This window comes from Talpa europaea (genome assembly GCF_964194135.1).
Source record: "Talpa europaea genome assembly, chromosome: 13".
NCBI classification, from domain to species: domain Eukaryota; kingdom Metazoa; phylum Chordata; class Mammalia; order Eulipotyphla; family Talpidae; genus Talpa; species Talpa europaea.
The window spans coordinates 34,451,519-34,457,764 of record NC_140080.1 but is presented as its reverse complement, the minus strand read 5'-3'; positions in this window follow the sequence as shown (position 1 = coordinate 34,457,764).

Sequence of the window (6,246 nt, the reverse complement as noted above, 5' to 3'; positions counted from 1 at the left end):
ATACTGGAAATACCAAAGAGATTTGTATTACAATATGAAAACTGTAAATATATATCAACTGGGGATCACTTTGAAGATGGGGCATTGATAACATTTATTTACAACATTTTAAAGATCTCTTTTCCAGTACAAAATTTCCTTATCCGTTATAAGAGATGAACCTGAAGGTTTTCCCACATTGGTTACATTCATTGGGTTTCTCTCCAGTGTGATCTTTCAAGTATGTCTTTGAAGTATGAGGGAAAACTAAAGGATTTTCCACATTATGTACATTCCTGTCTCCCAGTATGAGCTTTCACTTGCTGCCTGAGAAATGGTAATAACTTGGACTTCCCCCACATGGTTTCTATCATTTTCTCTTCAGTATGTGTTCTCACACATGTACTAAAGTATTAAGAATTACACTTTCTTACATTTATTACACTTATATGATGTCTCTCTGATGTGAATTTCATATAGCTTTTAAAGAATTAGATATAATTAGAATTTCATATATGCCAAATACTAGTAGAATTGTTCTCCAGTATGAGTTCTCATAGGTTTCCTAAGGGTTGAGGAACAAATGAAGGGATCCCTGTTTTTCATACATTTACAAAATTTCACTCAAGTGCGTATTATCACATACACAGTAAAATGTGAATAGAAGTATTTTTCAATGTTTGCTATTACAGAGCCTATCTCCAGTATTTATACTCATGTAGTAATTAAAGGAGAAGGGGAAACTAGACTTTTTTATATTCATTATATGTATATAATGTGTGTGTGTGTGTGTGTGTGTGTGTGTGTGTGTGTGTGTGTGTGGAGAGAGAAAGAGAAAAGAGAGAGAGAGATATCTACCTTTCTGGTATGCAACTTACACTTGCAGAGCAAGTAGTTTTGAGGAATAAGTGAAAATATTCCCACATCTTTATATTCATAAGACTTCTTTGCAATGTAAGTTCTTCTGTGTACAGTAAGGAATGTAGAAGAAATAAAGGCTTTCTCACATTCTTTTGCATGGATAATGTATATTTTCAATATGAGTTCTCACATGTGCCCTAAAGGGTGATGAATAACTGAAGGTTTCCTACATCTTTTTACATTCATAGAAGTTCTCTCTAGTGAGAGTTTTTATACATATTCTAAGAGATGAAAGACAATGGTTAGTTCTTATGACCATTCTTACATGTACAGCATTTAAGAATAAATAAAGGCTTTCCCACATTTTTTATATATGCATAATATTCTTCTCCAACATGAATTTTCACATGGGTCCTAAGATCAAATTATACCTGTTGATTCTCTGTATTCATTGATAGGGTTTGTATCAAGTGTGTGATCCCATGCTTTTTTTTGACAATGGTCAATGGAGATTTTCTTATAGCCACAGAATAGAATTTCTCTTTCATATGAGTTCTCCTGTGCACATTTGAATTTGGAATCAGGCAGTCTTCTTAATCCTGATTACCTTGAGTATATTTCTCTCCAGTATATTATATCTTCAACACAGGCCTTTTGGAAATATTTCTCAATTTTTTAGATCATTTTTAAAAAGATTTATTTATTTATGCATACAAGAGCTGGGGTACAGGCCAGAGATGTGAGGGGTGAGAGGATTCACCAGAGACAGAGTGGGGAACAGAACAGGCAGATGGACTGAAATACACTGCTGAGGGGAGCAGTGAGCAAGTCAGGAGAGGTCTGCTGTGCCATTGGGTAGCTCCCTCACTGATGATCGAACTCATGCTGCAGTGGTTGTGGATAACTTCTTAGGTTGTGTCTTAACCCCTTGCACTACCAGGGAGGCCCTCAATTTTATTATATTCTTAGGAGTTCCCCAACATATGAAAACTTAAGGATCTCTAGTGAATATTTCACTGATCTGTGCCTTGGCAAGTATGAGAATTACATAGTATTTTTTCATTATATATGAAGTGGTATACTACTAATTTCAGGTAGGTTGTGATAAGAAAAGAGTATTTATCCTTAGAGCAAATGCTTCTGAAAATATTGTCGCTAAAAAGACCATTTAGTATTTAAAATGGAATATCAAAAAACGCAATTAAGCCAAAAGGAAAAAGAAAACAAGAAATAAAAGAACAAAAAAAAGAGGATGTGGGGCCTCCCCGGTGGTGCAGCGGTTGAGTGCTGGGTTGCGGGGCTGTCCGCAGCCTCTACAGCACCGGTTCAATCCCCGGCTGCTCCCCGGCCACCGGAGGAGGGTTCCACATGGCACACAGACCTCTCCTGCCGCCTGCTGCTCCCCTCAGCAGTGTACTTTGGTCCTTCTGCCTGCTCTGCTCCCTGCTCTGGCTCTGGTGAATTCTCTCACCCTCCCACGCTTCTGACTGTACCCAGTGCTTGTATAAATAAATAAATAAATCTCTAAAAAAAAAGGGGGTGTGAATTTAAAAAATGCAATATATATAATCATAAATAATTATATGCAATATAAAATTTAAAAGCAAAAATTATAAACTGGCTAAAAAGGGAAAGATTTAATCCTGTAGTTTACAAAGGATACAATTAAAATATAAAGACAGAATGGAAGAAAAAGGATGAAAAGAGCTATAGAAGCCCTAAACATAAGAAATCTGAAATGACTCTATTAATATCAGATTAAAAGTATTACAAGAGACTAAAAGGGATTTTTCACAATGATTAGTATCAATTTACCAAGAAGATAAAACAAACCTACCTAATCACAGAACTTAAAAACATATGGTTTCAAATAATGCCATAATTGAAAGGAGAAATGAACAAGTTCACACTCCTAGTTGAAGAATTAAAAGAATTCAATATTTTTTCTTAGTAATTGCTAGTACATGTAGGAAAATGGTGAGAATAAAATCAATTGGAACATCATCAAACAACTTGATTTAGTTGATATTTGTAGAACACTGCACACAATTACACAATAAACATTTAAGTACATGTGTGGAACTCACTAGAGCAACTCATGTTGAAGAACAGCAATTTAAAAACTCAATAAATTTCAAGGATATTACACACAGTATGTTCTCAGACAAAAACAGAATTATTTGGGATATCAAAAATTATATTCATACATTGTTAGAAACTGAGCAACACACTTTTTGTTAACTAGTGTGTCAAGAGAAACCAACAGAGAAATTATATATAAATTCACATGGAAATGATAATAAAACCACAGTGTATCAGATTTCATGAAATGCAGCTAAGTAGTACATTGTAATATATTTATAGCTTTAATATTTTTATATCTTAGAGAAGGAAGCCTCATAATCAATTATTTGAACTTTGAGAGGAACTGGAAAAAGGAGAAAAACTAAACTGAAAGTAGGTATAGAAGAGAATCAGAAACATAGGAGTGGAAATCAGTGAAACAAAATAGAAAGTAATAGGAAATAACAAACATAAGGGTTGGATTTTATTTAAAAAATTAATGAAACTGACACAGCAATACTGATAAAGACAAAATGAAAGTATTTTACCAATAATCAGAATGAAAGAAGGATGTTACTACAGATCTTAAATAGATGGAAAAGATGGTATAGGATATTATCAGTAACTTCATGCCAATAAATTTAACATATTAGAAAATAAGTACAAATTGTTTAGAACATAAGTTCCCAATGGACATAAGAAATAAATTGGAATTTCAGCAAATCTACTTAACAAATTGAGAATGTAATTCAAAATCTTCAGCAAAATGTTAACTACAGATTTTTCTATGGAAATTTTATCAAATGCATAAAAATGAAAACATAAAATGTCATATACAAACTCTTTATAATAGAGGTGAGAAAGAAAAAATATCCAATTCATTATGAGATAATTATAACCCTGAAGCTAAACCTAACAAGTGTACAATATGAATATATATATACACATTTATTCCAATGTCCGTCATGTACATAAATGCAAAAAAATTTCTCAGCAATGTGTCAGCAACTTGAATTTACCTAATTGTTAATATTTTTCCCATGGTTGCATGCAACTTGCTAGAAAAACATAAAGCATTTTGCCTTTTCAATTTATAGTCATACTGGTGCTCTTTTGTTCGTCTGCAGTACTCCAGTTTATCAAATCACTTTGGATATCTTTGTATTTTATTGTTGCTGCTGCTATCCCCTATTCAAAATGGAGAAGAGAATAAATTCAGATTCCAGCTGTGACCACTGTTACTGCTGCAATAACCTCTGGATCTTGAAAGTTGGAAACAGCCAACAGTCATCTAAGGTAAGTCAAATGTTTCAGAAGCAAACTTAATGGTGCACTCAAAATACAAGTAGTATTCAATATTCTAAAAAACCATGATGAACAACATATCAAAAGTTTAAATAGGGGCCTCCCCTGGTGGCGCAGCAGTTGAGTGCTGGGCTGTGAAGCTGCCCACAGCCTCTGCAGCGAGCCGGTTCAATCCCCGGCCACCAGCGAGGGTCCCACATGGTGCACGGACCTCTCCTGCTGTGCCCGCTGCTCCCCTCAGCAGTGTATTTCGTCAGTCTGCCTATTCTGTTCCCCGCTCTGGCTCTGGTGAATTCTCTTACCCTCCCGCACTTCTGACTGTAGCCAGTGCTTGTATAAATAAATAAATCTTAAAAAAAAAAAGTTTAAATAGGGCCTCCCTGGTGGCACAAGGAGTTAAGTACTGCACTGTAAAGTTATCTGCAGCCTCTGCAGCACTAGTTCGATCTCCGGCTTGCCAGGGAGCTACCCACATGACCCAGCAGACCTCTCCTGTCTTTGCCTGCTGCTCCCCTCAGCAGTGTATTTCAATCAGTCTGCCTGTTCTGTTCCCCACTCTGTCTCTGGTGACTCCTTTCACCCCCCACACCTCTGGCCTATACCCCAGATCTTGTATGCATAAATAAATAAATCTTTATAAAAAGTTTAAATAAACAGGATCAAACACTGATTCCAACTGTAACATCCTGATGTCAAATTTATTGTTTACTGATTTCATTGGGGGAAAAAAAAGTAGAGCATATTTACTTTATAGTTCCCTCTTCCTGGGCTCATCCTTCAAGGTGAAGAGGGCAGCCAAACTTCCAATATTGTTAAATTTACAAAGAGAATACTCCTTTCATTTTCAAATATGATCTTTTCTGGCATATCTTACTGATGCCAACCAAGCTTATTAACTAGATTTATGCATTAATGAAAAATATATTTTCAGTGTGGAAAACATGGAAATGTAATGTTACTCTGGTACATATCTGCATGCAGTGTACCCCAGCATATACTAAAGCATGCACGCACACACATACATACAAATGCACACATATACAAATGTACACAAATATACAAACACTCAGTACAGCTGTAGAGTACTAAAATTGTTTGAGACATTACCTTTCATGTGTCATGATAGGTTTTAATTGATTTTCCATGACTATGATAATAAATTGGTAATAATGCACTTTAAAATTTTTATTTTATATATTTTTATATCATTTTTCATTTTTGTAAAATGTAAGCATTTTCATCTTGGTTTTAGTCCCCATAAAATTACCACCACCCTTGTTTTGATCCTACTTCCTTATCCCCACCCCCCGTAGTGTGTCTCTGATTAATAGTTGCCTGTTCATTTTGATTTTTACTTTATTATAATTAGTCTTTTTCCTGATCCTTTATTTAGGTTTTCTAAATTCCTGCTATTAGTGAGAGCATCCGGTATTTTTCTTTTTCTTTCTGACTTATTTCACTGAGAATGATCCCCTCCAGCTTCACCCATGTTGCTGCAAGCGGCATGAGTTTATCTATTTTGATTGCTGAATAATATTCCATTGTGTATATGTACCACATCTTCTGCTGCACCATGTGGGTAACTCCCTGGCCAGGAATCAAACTCGTGCTGCAGTGGCTGCGGATAGCTTCATAGGTTGCGTCTTAACCCCTTGCGCCACCAGGGAAGCCCTGTACCACATCTTCTTGATCCAGTCATTTATTTTTGGGCATTTGGGTTGTTTCCATAGCTTACCTATTGTAAATTAGTGCTGCAATAAACATAAGTGTGCAGGTGCCCATTTGAATTAATGATTTTGTGTCTTTTGGGTAAATACCTAGGAGTGGAATTGCTGGATCACATGGAAGCTCCATTTTAGCAGATTGAGGAACCTCCACATAGCTCTCCATAGTGGTTGGACCAGTTTGCACTCCCACCAGCAGTGCAGGAGAGTTCCTTTTTCTCCACATCCTCACCAACATTTGTTGTTGCTAGTTTTTTTTAATATGTGCCATTTTCACTGGTGTAAGATGGTATCTCATTGTAGTTTTGATTTG